The following is an 18081-nucleotide window of genomic DNA, read 5'->3' on the forward strand; positions in this document are numbered from 1 at the left end:
TTTTTCAATGTTGTATAGTTTTCTGAGTACAGGTCTTTTACCCCTTCGGTTAAATTTATGCTTAGGTACTTTATTTTTCTTCTTGTTATTTCAAATGGTATTTTTCTTCTGATTTCTTCTTCTTCTATTGCACTGCTGGTGTACAAAAATGCCTTTGATTTCTGAATATTGACTTTTATCCTGCTGTTTTGTCCAATTCACTTATTAGGTTGAGGAGTTTTTTGGTAGAGTCTACAGAGTTCTCTATGTACACTATCATGTCATCTGCAAACAATGATAGCTTTACTTCTTCCTTTCCTATTTGGATTCCTTTTATCTCTTTCTCTTGTCTGACCGCTGTGGCTAGGACTTCCAATACGATGTTTAAAAGATGAGAGCGGACATTTTTGTCGTGTTCCTTATCTTAGTGGGAAAGCTTTCCATTTTTGCCCGTTCAGTATGATATTGGCTGTAGGTTTTTCATATATGGCCTTTATTATATTAAGGAATGCCCCATTTATTCCCATTTTCTTGAGTGTTTCGATCATAAATGGGTGCTGTACCTTATCGAATGATTTTTCTGCGTCTATTGAGATGATCATGTGGTTTTTGTCTTTTCTTTTATTTATGTGATGTATCACGTTTACTGATTTGCATATATTGAACCATCCCTGCATCCCTGGGATGAATCCCACTTGATCGTGGTGGATAATCTTTTTAATGTATTGCTGGATGTGGTTTGCCAATATTTTGTTGAGGATTTTAGCATCTATGTTCATCAGAGAAATTGGCCTGTAGTTTTCTTTCTTTGTAGGGTCTTTATCTGGTTTTGGGATCAGGGTGATGCTGCCTTCATAGAAAGGGTCTGGGAGTCTTCCCTCCTCTTGGATTTTTTGGAATAGTCTGAGAAGGACAGGGGTTAGCTCTTCCTTAAATGTTTTGTAAAATTCTCCTGTGAAACCGTCCAGTCCTGGGCTTTTGTGTGCCGGGAGTTTCTTGATTACTGCTTCAATTTCCCCAGCTGTTATCAGTCTGTTCAATCTTTCTGTTTCTTCCTCCTTCAGTGTTGGAAGATTTTCTTTTCTAAAAATTTGTCCATTTCATCAGGATTTTCATATTTCTAGGCACATAATTGTTCATAATAGTTTCTGATGATCATTTGTATTTCTGTGGTATCAGTTGTTATTTCTCCTCTTTCCTTTCTCATATTATTAATTTGGGTCCTTTCCCTTTTATTCTTGATGAGTCTGATCAAAAGCTTGTCAATTTTATTTATCTTTTCAAAGAACCAGCTTCTGGATTGGTTGATCCTCTGAATTGTTCTTTTCATCTCTATGTCATTTAGTTCTGCTCTAATCTTGACTATTTCGTTCCTTCTACTTGCTCTGGGTTTTATTTGTTGTTATTTCTCCAGTTCTGGAAGTTGTGGTGTTAGCTCTTTTATTTGAAATGTTTCTATCTTTTGTAGGTAAGCCTGCATTGCTATGAGCTTCCATCTCAGGACTGCCTTTGCTGTGTCCCATAGGTTTTGGACTGTTGTCTGTTCATTTTCATTTGTTTCTGGAAATATTTTGATTTTTTCTCTTATCTCATTATTCACCCATTCCTTGTTCAATAGTCTACTGTTCAATCTCCATGAGTTTGCAAGTTTTTGAAGTTTCACTTTGAGGTTGATTTCCAGTTTCAAGCCCTTGTGGTCCAAGGAAAAGTTTGGTATTATTTCAACTTTCCTGAATTTGCTGAGGTTTGCTTTGTGTTCTATCATGTGGTCTATCTTTGAAAAACTGCCATGAGCATTTGAAAAGAATGTTTATTTTTCTTCTTTGGGATGTAAGGTTCTATATATGTCAGTTAAGTATCTTTGATTCAGTGTGTCATTCAGCACCACAATATGTTTATTAATGTTTTGTTTACAAGATCTGTCCATTTTTCACAGTGGGGTGTTGAAATCCCCTACTATCAGTGTGTTGTTATCTATATCTTTTTTGAAGTCATCTAACAATTTCCTTATAAACTTGGGGGCTCCTATATTATGGGCATATAAGTTTACAATGTTGATATCTTCTTGATAGATTTTTCCTTTAAGTATTATAAAGTGCTCCTCTGGGTCTCTTTTTTTGGCCTTTGTTTTGAAATATATTTTGTCTGATATAAGTATTGCAACTCCTGCCTTTTTCTCTTGCCCATTTGCTTGGTATATTTTCTTTCATCCCTTTACTTTTTTTTTTAATTACTCTTATAATTTCACCATCCCTTATTGGTGTGTTCGGGTTTTCTGCTTTATCTTCCTTCAGTGTTGGAAGGTTATATTTTTTTCTAGAAATTTGTCTATTTCGTTGAGGTTTTCAAATTCCTTAGCATATAATTGTTCATAGTAGTGTCTTAGAATCCTTTGTATTTCTGTAGTATCAGTGATTTCTCCTCCTTCACTTCTGATATTATTTATTCAGTCTGCATGAGTTTGAATGTTTTTGAGCTTTTCATTGAGGATGGTTTCTAGTTTCCAGCCCTTCTGGTCTGAGAAAACAATTGTTATGGTTTCGATTTTCCTGAATTTGTTAAGGCTCTTTTGAGTCCTATCATGCGATCTGTCTCTGAAAATGTTCCGTGTACATTTGAAAACAATGTTCATTTTTCTTATTTGGGATGAAAGGTTATGTATATGTCAGTTAAGTTCATTTGATCTAATGGGTCTTACAGCTCCACAATATCCTTGATGATGTTTTTTTGCAAGACCTATCCATTGTTGACAGTGGGCTATTAAAATCGTCTAGTGTAAGTGTGTTGCTATCTTTCTTGAAGTCCTCCAAAGTTTTCCTTATTATTTGGGTGCTCCTATGTTGGGTGCATATAGGTTTCCAATGTTTATATCTTCTTGATAGATTCTTCCTTTGAGTATTGTAAAGTGTCCTTCTGGGTTTCTTTTTATGGCCTTTGTTTTCAAATCTTTTTTTTTGTGATATGTGTTGCTACCCCTGCTTTTTTATTCCCTGTCCATTTGCTTGAAATATTTTTTTCCGTCCCTTTTATTTCAGTCCGTGTATGTCCTTTGTTCTTAGGTGGGTCTCTTGTAAGCAGCGAATGTGTGGCTCATCTTTTCTTATCCATTCAGCTATCTTCTGTCTTTTGATTGGGGTATTTAATCCATTTATATTGAAAGTTATTATTGATAAATATTTACTCATTTTTTTTTTCCATTTGTACCTGTGATCCTCTCTTTCTCACTCTTTTTCTTCATCTTCTTAAAGCAGTCCCTTTAGAATATCTTGTAGTGCTGATTTGATGGACATTATTTCTTTTAGCTTTTTTTTTTTTTTTTTTTTTTTTTTTGTCTGGTAAACTCCTTACTTTGCTTTCCATTTTAAGTGAGAGACTTGCTGGATAGAACAGTCTTGGTTGCAGGCCTTTACTTTTCATGACTTGGAATATTGCTTGCCATTCCCTTCTGGCTTGCAGTGTTTCTGTTGAGAAGTCAGATGCTAGCCATATCAGGGCTCCCATGTATGTTACTACCTCTTTCTCTTTTGCTTGCTTTAGAATTCTCTGTTTGTCTTTGATATTTGCCATTTTAATGATAATGTGTTTTGGAGTGGGCTTCATTGGTTTCCTCTAGAATGGGACCCTGAGTGCTTCCTGAACCTGTGTCAATTTTTTTCCTCCAATTAGGGAATTTTTCCATTTTCAAATAGATTCTCTATTCTTTTCTCCTCTTCTTTTTTTCTGGTATCCCTATTACATGGATATTATTACATTTCTGGTTGTCCTGTATTTCCATTAATGCCTCTTCTTTCTTTTCCAGTCTTTTCTCATTTTCTTTCTCTTTCTAGGAGCTTTTGTCTACCTTATATTCCAGCTCACTGATTCAATCCTCTGCTTCAATGAGCCTGCTTTTGATTCCTTCTACTGTGTTCTTCAGTTCAGAAATTGTATTCTTCATTTCCTCTTGTCTCTTATTGATAGTTTCTATGTCTTTTTTTATGCTGATATAGTTTGAAATAAGTTCCTCATAATTTCTCTGTAGTTTTTTTTAATTGTCTTTAAGCTCATTGAACTAAGCTTCCTTAGAACCATTGTTTTGAACTGAATATCTGATAGTTTATTTGCTTATGTTTCCTCTAGTTTTCTTTTTAGGGGATAACAAGTCAAAGAAGGGAAGTGTCAAGTCAGGGAACAGGTATAAAGGACTCATGAACAAAGACTATTGATAGGGGAGGATTAAATTTGGGGGTTGGATGATGATTAAGGCAGGACTGAGTAATAGGAGAAAAATGGGGACAACTCTGATTGAACAACAATTAAAAAAAAAGCAAACAGTATGGAAGTTCATCAAATAATTAAGAATATAATTACCATATGACCATGAAATCTCTCTTCTGGGTCTCTACCCACCAAATTGAAAACATTTATTTGTTCAAATATGTATTTAGAGAGTTTAATGAATGTATTTACTTTAGTATTAAAAACATAGGAAAATGATAAATTTTTCAATAATTATTTTAGAATGAGTTAATACAAAATGTTTTTAAATACAGGGGATTTTCAAATAATAATTTGTTTTAAATGCCTGCATTGGCTTTCAAAAGTTATCTGACATCTGGTAGATGTTAAATGAAAATTTGTTAAGAAAATTAAGGAATGTTTAAATTAATTATATAAACTTAAAAATAAGGCAATTATTTTTTCTAGAAGTACCAAATATTTTCTATTTTTTGAAAGTGACAGCATTTCAGTAATATTCCTACTGCTGCATTTGTATCATCTCTTAGTTTACATTCAGTAAAGTGCACAAAATATATTAAATATAAAGCTTTATAATCCTGTGCATAAGTACATATCCATTAAAGTATCAGATAAGTGTATAGCACGTTACTTTAATGCTAGAAGATTCTCTTCTATCTATTTTGGTCAATATCAATACTTTTAAAGATAACTACCATAGTTTTATTTGGCTTCAGTGATTTCTTTTGAAGACTTTTTAAGTGATGTTGCCTATTTCATGATGGGTAATTTACAACTGCACCTGCCCACACCACAGTGAGTGTTCAGTGGTTTTGGACCTAAAACAGCACGACTTCCATGCTCTACCCTTCCTTTTCACCTGAGATATTGCCTCAGTGACTTTTTTGTTTCCTCAGGCAAAAAGAAGTCCTCAAAGGGAAATGTTTTGCTTATGTGGAAGAGGTGAAACAAAAAATGTCAGAAAAATTAAAAGGCATCAAAATTGAAGAGTTAAAAAACTGTATTGAACAGTGGAAAAAAATGTCTCAATAGGTTTATTGCATCAAATGGAGAGCACTTTGAAGGTGGCTGAAATTTAAACATGTAAGAGTAATACACAATTTTTTATAAACAAATTCCATGTTTTTGGGGTTTCCCCTTCTATGTTATACACATACAAAAAAGTTATTTTTTTATTGCCAAAGAGAATTTTGTTGTATAAATATATTAAAAATTTTTTATCCATTCTCCTTTGATGGGCATCGATTTTGTGTCCAGTTTTGGTTATTAAGGACATTTTTATACAAGTCCTTTATTGGACACATTTACTCATTTCTCTTGACTATGTATCTGAGTGGAACTGGTAGGACACAGAGGTGGATATGCTTAATATTATTTGAAACTGTCACTCATTTTTACAATGTTATTGTACCATTTTACATTCATACAAAGTATGTGTTCATTTCATACCCATATTAATATTTTAAATTTTCTATTCTGGAAATTATGTAGCAATGACTCATGGTCGTAATGTTAATTCTGTCTTTTCTCATGTCTAATGATTGTGGCAGATATTCATATGATATTTTCACATGGTCATTTATATATCTCCTTTGTGAAAGTTTTTTTATAAGTATGGTGCTTTCTTATAAGTATTTCTTTTAGAAAATCTTTACAGTTTTACCTCATTCAATTCATTAAAATTCATTAAAATATTTTTGAGATAATTCATAAATACAAAAGTGTAAGTTAAATAATAAACTTGTAGAACAAGAGTGAGCAAACTACAGTTTAAAGGTCAATCTTGTTTGCCACTTTTTTAAAATTTTATTTTAATATTTTAATTTTGAAGTGCTTGTATATTAATATATAGTAGTAAGAAATAATATAGATACTTTCATGAGAAAAAATATACTCAACAAACTGAGAATAGAAAGGAACTCCTTAACTTGATTAATAACTCCAATTAAATTTTTTAAAACCCACAGCTAATATTATATTTAAGGGTGAAAAATTCCAATCGTTCTCCCAAATTAAGAATAAAACAGTATCTGTCCTTATCATTATTATTAAACATTTTATGAAAAATTCTAATCAGGGCAATTAGGGAAAAATTATAAAACATCTAAATTGATAAGGAAAAATAAAAACTACACTGCAGATGGCATGATTTTGTTTATAGAATATTCTATGGGATTCATGAAAAAAACTATTGGAACTAATAAGTTAGGATCAACATATAAAAATTGATTTTACAGTTGACCCTTGAATAACACAGATTTGAACTGCATGGGTCTACTTACACATGGGTAGCTTTCAATAAATTAATTGAAAACATTTTTAGAGATTTGCAACAACTTGAAACAACTCACAGATGAACTGCATGGCATAGAAATTCAGAAAAAGCTAAGTAAAATTAGTTATATCATGAATGCATAAAATTTAGGTAGATACTATATTATCATTTACTACCAGCCTATATAAAAAGTAAAAATGTATCAAAACATGCACAGTAACAGTTAGAGATCTAACATGGCAGCATTCCTAGTCAACAGAAATATAAACAAAGTTGAAGTATTAAATTATAATTGCATAAACGTAACTATAGTATACACTGTGCTACTGTAATAATTTTGCAGGCACTTGTTGTGATTGTGGTAAGCTCAAGAATTGCAAATAACTGCTTAAAAGGCTGTGTTATACTAATCATTTCCTCATGAGCAGTTGTCTCCCCAGTAAATTATGTATCACAGTAAAAAGTAATCAGTCATGATGCCTGTATATTTTTCATTATGTTTAGTTCAATAACATAGACCCTGAATAACACCATGGGGCCCATAAAAAGTGTCACTGGTGATATTGGAAGAGTTCCCAAGAAGCAGAGAAAAGTCATGACATTGCAAGAAAGTGTTGAAGTGCTTTATATATATGGTAGACTGAAGTCTGCAGCAATGGTTGCCTACTATTTGAAAATAAATGAATACAGGGTGACGGCCATTGTAAAAATAGAAAATAACATTTGTGAAGCTATCTCTGCAGCTATGCTAGTATGTGTGAAAATCTTGGACTATTTGGGAAATACCTTTTTATCTTGTATTGAAAATGCAGTTTTTATGTGGCTGAAGAATTACACCTGTAGACTCTAATATGATTAGAGAAAAAAAATGAAGTCCTTACATGATAACTTAAAGCAAAAAGAAGGTGAGAGTTATAAAGCTGGAGAGTTTCATGCCAGCAAAGGATAGTTCAATAATTTTAGAAAGTGGTTTGGCTTTAAAAATGCCAATGTAACAGGAGGAGCAGCTTCTGCAAGCCAAGAGGCAGCAGATGAGTTCCCAAGCACCATGAAAGTTATATGCCTGAACAGGTTTTAATTCAGACAAAAATGCCCTATTCTTGGGGAAAAAATGCCACAAAGGCAAATATTAGTGAGCATCAGGATTTAATGCAGAAAGGAATAGGCTAACTCTACTATTATATGTAAACACAGTTAGATTTATAATCAGGAATGCCCTCCCATATCTCTAAGGCTGTTAACCCCTGAGCCTTGAAGGGAACAGATAAGCACCAGCTGCCAGTCTTTGGTTGTACAACAAAAAGGTCTCGACATTTTTCCTAAACTGATTCCATCAATGCTTTTTCCCTGAAGTCAGGAAAAACCTTGCTAGTAAAAGGCTATCCTTTAAAGTTTTTGATATTGGACAGTGGCCCTGGCTATCCAGAACCATATGAGTTCAATACTGAAGGCATCAAAGTGGTCTACTTGCTCTCAAACATAATGTTTCTAATTTAGTCTCTAGATCAAGGGGCTATAAGGACTTTAACGATTTGTGAAAATAATTACCAGCACTATGGAAGAGAACCCCAGGAGAACATCATGGAAATATGGAACGATGAAACCATCAAAAAGGCCATTGTTGTTACTGAAAAAACTGTGAAAGCCATCAAGTTCCAAACAATAAATGCCTACTGGAGAAAGTTGCGTCCAGATGCTGAGCAGAACTTCACATGATTTATGACAGAGCCAATCAAGAAACCATAAAAGATTGTGGATGTGGCAAAAAAAAAAAAAGTGGGAATGAAGTGTTTCAAGATACGAATGTTGGAAAAATTCAAAGGCTAATAGGTACTGCACCAGAAAAGTTAATTAACAGAAGATGACACAATGAGGATGAGTGTTACAAAAGCAGTGCTAGATGATGAGGAAGAAAATGGAAAAGAAGCAGAGCCAGAAGACAAACTGACATTTAAGAATCTGGTAGATGGGTTCTAATTATTCAAGACTGCCTTTTTAGCATATGGATGCTGAAACTACAGCAAACAGTACAGAAAACATTAGTTCCACATAGAAACATTTTTAGGGAAAAGAAAATGCAAAAAAAAAAAAAGAAATTATGATGTATTTTTGTCAAGTTTAACTGAGTGTGCCTGCCTCTCCTGGTTCCCCTTCCACCTCCTCCATCTCTTCTGCCTCTGCCAACATGAACAATGCAAGGCTAATCCCTCCTCCTTCTCCTCAGTCTACTCAATGTTAAAATAAGTAGATGAAGACCATATAATGATCCATATCCACTTAGTGAATAATAAATAATCATCATGCTACACAGTTAACAAGCTTATCTGTTATATATGCATATGTTTTCATGTGAAAATCTAATTAAATGTACAGCAAGGGTTCTATGAGATATTTTTCTGTCATTATTATTATTGCCTAAGTACTCATTGTGTGGAACATTATGTGCAAGATTTGTATTGAAGTGGATAACTCATCCTTACATATGCATAAAATGAGTAATATTTCATGTAAAATAAATGATAGGTTGTTTTTTTAGTGTTATAACTGCTTTCAAATTACTGTATGCCTCTCGTAAGTGGAGAAATTTTGCATCAGTTTATCATTACAGGTAAGGTTTTTACAAACTATAATACTTTCTTATGAATATGACTAATACTGTATATTATAAAATCTTATGATTTGTTCATTGGTGTATAGGCAATTCTATAACATGAAACAATTGTATCAATTACACTAAGCTAACATAAAGCAATTATATTGCTGCTTCTTTATTATAAATGTTATACCTGTAAATAAATATAATTTTTTTCACATTTTTTTCATTTCCTGTACCTAGTGGTGGTAATACATGTAACATCTGCAGTGTTCTGTATCTTATAAAACAATATTGACATAGTTATTGATAGATAAATCATCTTGTAAAAAGATGATGAATGTAATACAATGCTGTAAATGTATTTTCTTTTTTATAATTTTAATAACATTTTTTCTGCCTTACTTTATTGTAAGAATACAGTATTATATACACACCATACAGAATATGTGTTAATCAACAATTAAGGTTATCAGTAAGGCTTCCAGTAAATAGTGGATTATTAGTAGTTATGTTTTTGGTAGAGTCAAAAATTATATGTGAATTTTCAGCTGCATGGGGGGTTGATGTACTTATCTCCACATTGTTTAATGTTCAACTGTGTATGTGTACATTAAGATTAAAGACCTGAAAATAAAATTAAGAAAATTTAATATATGTTTGCATCAAAAGGAATAAAATACCTAGGAATAAATTTAACAAAAGATAGTAATATTTGTATACTGAAAACTATAAAACACTGTTGAATAAAATTAAAGAAGACCTAAATAAATTTTTAAAAAAATATATCTTGCTCATTTATTGAAAGACTTGACATTACTAAGATGGCAACACTGCAAGAAATTGATCAGCAGATGCTATGCAAACCCAGAAAATATATGTCTTCTGCTCTAGAAGAAAACATAGGAGCATATATTCATGATATTAGAATAGACAAAGATTTCTTAGGACATAAAACACACTAATCATAAAAAAATTCTTATCTAAGACTTAAAAATTGTAAAAATTTATGGTCATCAAAAGATATTATGGGGAAATTAAAAATGTAAACTATAGACTAGGAGAAAGTGTTTGCAATTTAGCTATCGGACAAAAACTCATATCCAAATTCAAAAAAGAACCCTAGCTTGTGTCGCTCAGTGGATTGAGCAACACAATGGCCTGTGAACCACAGTGTCACTGGTGCGATTCCCAGTGTAGGGCACATGCCTGGGTTGCAGGCCAGGTCCCCAGCAGGGGGTGCATGACATGCAACCAAACATTGATGTTTCTGTCTCTCTCTTCCCCCCTCTCTTCCCTTCTCTAAAAATAAATAAATAGAATCTTTAAAAAAATTCAAAAAAGAAATGCTTAAAAATCAATAATTAAAAAAAAACAGTAATGGCACAAGATATACCTGAATTTCATAAAATATACTGCATATTTTTGTTCTGAGCTCACCTTTGGTGTTAAGTAAAAATCATTTCCAAAATAAGCCAGGCGAATGCATACCCTAAAGGGATGTCCACAGGCATGCTGACATTCAAGTAAGGAGGCACTTGCATCAGTTGAAGAATAATGGGCATAGTTATTATTTTAAACAAAATCTTTTACAATTAAAAATTTGTATATATTTCAAATAATTTGCTTAATTATGTTTGATTACTTTATTGTTATTAGACATTAAGAAATGAGTATAAAAAAGAGTATTGGTGAGAACAAAGAAAAGGGATGTAAAAATGAGAGAAATTAAAAAATATTCTAAATATTAGGGAAGACTTTAAAAACTGAAGCCTGAATGAGACTTTTAAGAAGCATTTTTTTCTGCCTCTACCCTCCTAATTCCATCACTTATTTTTTCACTCAAAATAGGTAGTGGACAAAAAACGGGAAAAGGTAATAACCCAACAGAGTAATATTAAATACTTCGGAAGAGGTCTGAAACAGATTTCATTTTTTAAACCATATTATTGAGGAATCCAAGTGATACCCTTTTTTTGTAATTTTTGGTAATTGTAATTTTTTTTACACTCTTTGTTGTGAAATATATAATGTATGTATCTCATAGCTTTTATCATATAAATTTTGTCTTTTATTATTATTAGATTCCAATGTTACTGTACATTGTAAATATGTATATATATTTGACATTATCTGTATGCAGGTTTTCCAGGTTGTCTTCATGCTTCTGAGAAAAACATGTTTATATTAAGATTCAATTTAAGTCCTTTTTCTTCTGTGTTTAAGTGAATTGGATTTTCCTCCTTTTTGGAGTTTGAGGGTAGGTGTGCATCAGGAAAAAAGTCTAAACTTGAGAGTTCTTGCATTCTTGTTGTGCTGTTATGGTTAATTATTAAAATATGACCTCTACCTCTAACTACCTCTCTAGGACTTTCTGTTTTTTCTGCTCCAGTGACCCTCACCCCTGCTTTTTGTATTTTGCATGGTTCTGTCTTTTTCTGCCAGAGTAGCTGTCTTGAATAACTTACTTTTTATTTCCATGAGTTTCTCAGCAGTGCAGGACACCATTCTTTCAGAGAAGTTTGGAAATCTCTGACCTTCTAGACCATCCAGCTGCCTTAAGTAGTGTCACAGTGGCTTGCACTCTCTGACAAATTGCCAACCACAAAACTCACTCCTTGTTTTGGCTATGGTTCTCAAACCATCAGCTGAGTCTTTCTGGCCCAGTGAAATAGTCTACTTTGGAGGAAGAGCTTATTGGAGAATTTTGTGGTCTTCAGAATTTAAGACCTTTTGAAATCTGTTATCCATTCTTTGCACATTGACTGTTCTCCTGCAGCTCTCAAGGCTATGATTTGGCTCCAAGATTTGCTATTCTAGAATTAAGAGCAATAATTCTTCACTATTTCCATTGTATACCATATTTTCCATGTATAATGTGCACCTTTTTGCCCAAATTGTTTAGGGGAAAATAAAGATGTGCATTATACATGGGTAGTACTGATTCTATATCTATATAAATGTTTTTAATTCTTTAATTTATGCTTATGCGTTAAAAGTCTAACTCTAGAAAGCAGTAACGATATATGTATGCAAATGATACCTCAGAATATGATAATTGGTTTTGTTTCTAAATATAAAGAAATGAAAAATTGAATTAAAAAATTAAAAGGATTTTTTTCCCTGAAAGTTTGGGCCAAAAATGTGGATGTGCATTATACTTGGCAAAATATTTTACATACTTCAAAGTTGCCTATATGAGTTGCTCTATTTATTTCTGTGAGGGAATTGCCTTGAATTTTAAATTTTTTAAGGGAATATTTCATATGTTTTTCTACTGACTATGATTTTATCTATGAATTTGCTAGATCCTTTTTTTTTTAGATTAAGAAAGCTTCCATTTCTATGTTACTAAGAGTTATTATCATGTTTTCAGATTGCACTAAATTATTTTTCCACGTTTGAGATGATTATATGTTTTTTCCTATTTTATCAGTGAATGTGGTGCCTTTTAAGATTTCTAATGATCTTAATTTATACTTTGTAGATTCAGTTAGTAATATTTAAATTCATGAATAATATTGGCTATGTTCTCATTCTTATTTTACTCTTTTTATCTAGTTTTGCTATCAAGATTATATTTGACTCAAAATAATGATTCTGTGAACAAGACTTCTCTTTTAGTGTCAGAAAAAGAGAAATAATCTCTTCATTGAATGACTGGTACAACTTGCCTATAAATCCATCTGAGAAACATTTATCTACTGATACAAATGTGTTAATCAATTGGACTATGCATGTTTTTCTGTTTCTTGTTCAATTTTTTGTGGCATTTATATTTGTATTTTCCTAAAAATATTTTTAGCTGTTATTAAAATTATTGACATAGTTATTAATAATTTATCAATATTGTTTAACTTCTGACAAATTTCTAGCTGTGACTACTTTTTTACTCCTAATCCTACTGATTCTTTATATAACAGTCTCCACTTACTTATGCAGAGCACATGTCCTCTATTTCCCAGTAAGCTCATTGGTAGGAGATATATAATTTTCAGTTTTTAACTTACTGAGTTTATAAAAGTAATATTATGAGGTAGTTGACGTTCTATTACTTTATAAGTGACCCAAAAGATTAAAAAGGGAAAAATACAATATTCAGGCTTTCAGCAACCTGCAGCTTCTTATCTTCAACCTCTCAAATATTGAATACTAAGAGGAGAATTAAGTATAATGTGGATGATCTGCACCCACTCAATTAAGTTGTCTTGGGGGCACTTTTAAATGGCTATTGCTTTCTTGGGTGACTTCTTCTGCTTCATTAATCCTTCAATCACAGCCAGTGTGAATATTTTTAAGGTAAGAATGATTCATTAATTTTTAAATAAATCTACATAGTACATTTCAAATACTATTTCATGGATCTGTCAAAAGTGTTAGTGAATTTAGAATTATTGAGATACGGCAATTTGAAAGTGTAGCTAGATATTTTATACTAACTCTTTTTTAAAGATTTTATTTTATTTTTTATTAATTAATTTATTTTTTCAAATACATTTGGCTCTACCTTATGTAAATAATTCAGTATAGATTGTATTTACCTGGTAACTAATTACAGTGTTTAATGAGTACTTTATATGATCATATTTCTTGGATGAGAATACTATAAATAAACACAACAGTGTCAGAATTATAGAACTCATTAGTAAATCTTTTTATGTATCAATTTGCAAGAACTGTAAGTTGATTTACTTTCTCATTACCTAGTAAATTTAATACTTTTAACTCACCTTTGTTCTTTCTTTGTACAAACAATGAAGTTTTAAGTCCTGTGAAATAATAAGCTGCAGATAATAATACATCATTGCATAAGCAAGTAACAGAAAATGAATTATGAAGAATAAAGTTCTTGTCATACATGCTTCAATAATTCTTAATTTTGATCAGGAAAACAGCCAATCAACTGTATATGGTTCTATAAACAAAGTAAAATAATATACAATTGAATTGTTATTGACTAAATGTTTATTTTAGTAGAAGGAAGAACTATTTGAAGGATGTGTAGAAAGTCAGCTTTTTAATTTTACACAAAATTTGTGCTCACTTTTTAAAAAATATCTTCTAAAAGTTGGTTTCAAACTACAAAGAACTAATAAAATAAGTAAGATTTCTGTGCATGGGAAATAGGAAAATGCAATTTTCTAAGAGAAAAATATTAAAATAACACCAAAATAATTTTACAAATTAAATATTACACCGGCTTTTTTAATCAAGAAAATTATGGCATGCAGGTGATATTTATATACCGATGGACTATTATGTTCATGTGATATATTTGTGGAAATTCCTCAAAAATATCATAGGTTCAGGCTCCATGTAGTTCTAAGGAAGGGAAACAAAAGTGAGAAAGAGATGATTTGTACTGTTTTTACATTTGTGCATTTGTGCTCTCTTTTGACTGATTTTATTAATAAATAAATTAAAAATTATTAATAAATATATTTTAATATCTGCATTATAAAAATAGGACTTAATTATACACCTTATAGCCAAGAGAAATAAAAATACTGAAAACCTTCAGTGTCCAAGGCTTCTTGAGAAATGATGATTCCAGGCCTGGGGCAGTATATGTATAAATAATCCTAGAACATATAGTTATACCTCTAAGCACAGACAGTAATAAATGCCAGATAAACAAAAAATATACTATACAATTTAATAAAATATCCACGGGCCAAAGGTGGAACAATTTGAATATCAAAAAGAATAATGACTGAAAAGGATGTAAAAAACAAATAAGAAACAATTAATGTGTTCCAAACGATATCCAAAAAGAAAATATGAAAAATACTTATTATTATTAAAAAATATGGTAAATAACTAAAATTCTTATTTAACTCTTTATGCTGCTCTTTTCTGAGGAAAAATTTTTAAATGAAACACCAACTAATAAATGCAAAATGAATTATTTAAATTCACCAATTTGATATTCTTAATGAATAATCTAGAGAGTTATTATCCACAGAGGCCAAAACCATCAGATGATATTGTTTAAAAACATGATAAGGAATGTATAATCTACATGGATACCGGATGTTAGCTGAAACATAAACCAATCTTAGCATCACTAAATGGGAGCCACAAGTTCCTATACTCCCTCTGACATGATGCCATGGAGAGTAGAAATCACCTGCAATTGTCATGCACACACAATGCACTGAATCTAAGTTAGAGATACATGTAAAATTAGCTGACAGAGAAGAGACAAGATATAAAAATAGGGGAAATGATTTTATAAAAAAGCAATTAGACAAATACAGAAATTCAACTGATTAAAAACTTTAGATTCTTCAAAAAGTAAATAGAAAAGATAAAATGGTGCTGAGGGATCACAACTATTGTAAAGAAAATTTAAGACATTTTAAGAAGCATTGTGTTGATTTTGTTTTAACCTCAGTTCACACAAACCTACCTTAGATTTTGTTTGTTAATAACCTAAAAAAATTAATATTCAATAGGTTTTTGGTCTTATTTTATTTAGTTGTTTTTTTTTTTTAATATATGGAAGTAAGGTGCTGATGGGACAGAGGATGGTGAAGGGGGAAAATTAAGACAACTGTAAAAGCATAAACAACAAAACATTTAAAAATGATAAATATGTAAGTGTTGTGATTAAATAATGTGCTTTTGTGTTTTGAATTATAAATTATTGCCCTATAATAGTTTGACCTTATATAAAGTATTTGTAGCTATAGAGAGGAATAATTTTTTAAATATTGAAGTGAGATCCAAGATGGCAGAGGAGTAAGTGGAAGCTACATATACCTACTCCCAAGACCAATCTGGAATTACAACTGAATGGTAAAGAATGGTATTGATCAACTAAACAATATGTGGAGAGGCATCTTATAAACATGGACAGACAGAAGAAACCATTTCACCACAACATGACTGGTAGGGAGTGCAGAGGAGACATTAGAGGGCTGGCTGAACTCTAGCTGAAGTGCTAGAGGGAAATTTCAGTGGCCAGAGGGGTTTCTCCTGAGAAATGTGGGGTCTAAAGCCCTTGCAAGCTGGGTTCCCCAGCATAAAGCAATAAAGCCAGAAAGAAACCCAGAAAACATCCTGCTATGAAAAGTGGTAGGATTCTGTCTTCCAGAGAGAGATGGCTGGACACATGGAAAACCTCTTAAAGGACCATCACAGGCAATTTCATTTGCAGCCATTTACCTTGGGCTCTAGTAAAGTTGGTGCAGATTGGGCTCGAGATGCTTGAGGAGAGTCTGGGGATGGTGGCTTTGAGGATCTGCCAGGATCTCTGTGCTGAGTCATTTCCCATTCTGCAGGAGTCATCTTGCTCAGGCATAGCATTCCCATTGAACTGGCATCAGCCTGAGGGGAAGAAGTAGCCCTGTCCATAAGAATTACTCTGCCCCACCCTTTGGTGCTTAAACCTGACTGTTGATTGTGGATTGAGTAGATTAGCAACTGAAGGAGACAGCCAGAAACTATGGATTGCTAGTAGTCTTGAACACGCTGCCTAGGGCCAGACTGAGACACCATTTAACATCACTAAGGGTGGATCCAGAATGAGAAGACAGTGATAAACACTAGATTCTACAGAGATGAATTTCTCCTTGGTCTTCTTCATGATTTGCATTATTTTATTCCCTCCTGCATAGCTTTTTAATATTCATTTCTTGTCCTTCAAGTTTGTGTCCATTAGGTCACTAGTTTTTATATTATAGTTTATTGAAAATCTCATATTTTGCTCCTCCTTTTTATTATTCCATTTTACCTTTTTTCCACTTTTCCACTTCCAATTTTCACTTTAAATTTTATTTTCTCTATTGCTACAATTTGTCTCCATTCCACACTCTTAAAACTTCTCCCCCTTCCAGCCCCTCAAAACCATTTTTCTTCTCATTAGTCATCTCATATTCCTTTTCCCATTCTTAAAATAGTGTTATTTTTTCTTCACCTTTAGCAATCTTTGCCCATTGGTTGTGGATATGGTGGTGGTTTTTACATTTATTCAATTTTATCTCTAGATCTTCACTATTTTTTTATTTCAAATCACAAATTTTACCATCTTCCTCTCCTACTCCATCTTGCCTTCCTCTTGCCCTTTCTTTTTTTTCAGTTTAAGTTCTACTATTTCCTGATTTAGCATGGTTTTCATTCTTTACTCTTAGTATTCCTTCTCTCTCTGTTCTCTCAGAATCAATTATCTTTCCCCTATACATCTCTTAAGCTTTTCTTTCTTTTTTTCCCCTATTATTCTCATCCCACCTATATTAATCTTTGCTCATTTGTTGTTGATAATGCTGTAGAGGATATTTTATCCCATATTGCTCCTTTTTTCTTCTCTTTCATTATATATATTTTAATTACTGTTTTAACCTGATACTATATACTTCCCTTCTCTTGTTTCATTTTGCTTTCTTCTTCCCCCTTTTAATTTATGATGCAAATTTTACTTTCTTTTTCTGTTGGCTTTGTCTCCATGCCCTACTTTTATTATTGCTCCTCCTTCAACCCTCTCAAAATCATTTTTCTTTCATTAGTCATCTCATATTCACTCTCCTTTCTTATAATAGTCAAATATCTTTACACCTTTATTAATACTGTTCATTAGATATTGATAGTGTGATTTTTGCCAGGGGTTATTTTTGCAGCTGTGGGTTGGTCTCCTAGGCTGTTTGGTTTTGTTCTGGAAGCACCTGTTCAACAGCATACAACATGTGGTGGGTATAGTGACTCTCAGTCAGATGATCAGAGGGAAAAACCCACTAGAGCAAGACCCAAACCCAAACCCAGTTACAACCAGAGAGCTCACATAAATGGCATAAAGGGCATTTCCAGAGCTTCAAGATCAGGAGATCAAAAAGACTGCACCACTCAAACCAACAAGTCTCTGACCACAGAAGCTCACACCATTAAGACAAGGAATCAAAGCAGAAACAAACAAGAAGAGTCACCTATTATGAGGATTAAAAGAAACAATCACCAATCAAAAGGAAAAGAGGAATTGCCCAAAAGAGTGCTAAATGAA

General features: G+C 32.3%; 1 pseudogene; it reads right to left on the bottom strand.

Annotated features, from left to right (window-relative positions):
• Window positions 1-3294: 3294 nt before the first annotated feature.
• Window positions 3295-18081, bottom strand: part of LOC129074251 (60S ribosomal protein L31-like) — a 234029-nt pseudogene continuing 219242 nt past the window's right edge.

Source organism: Pteronotus mesoamericanus, unplaced genomic scaffold (genome assembly GCF_021234165.1).
Source record: "Pteronotus mesoamericanus isolate MK-2021 breed Mesoamerican mustached bat unplaced genomic scaffold, CSHL_Meso_final contig_48, whole genome shotgun sequence".
NCBI classification, from domain to species: Eukaryota; Metazoa; Chordata; class Mammalia; order Chiroptera; family Mormoopidae; genus Pteronotus; species Pteronotus mesoamericanus.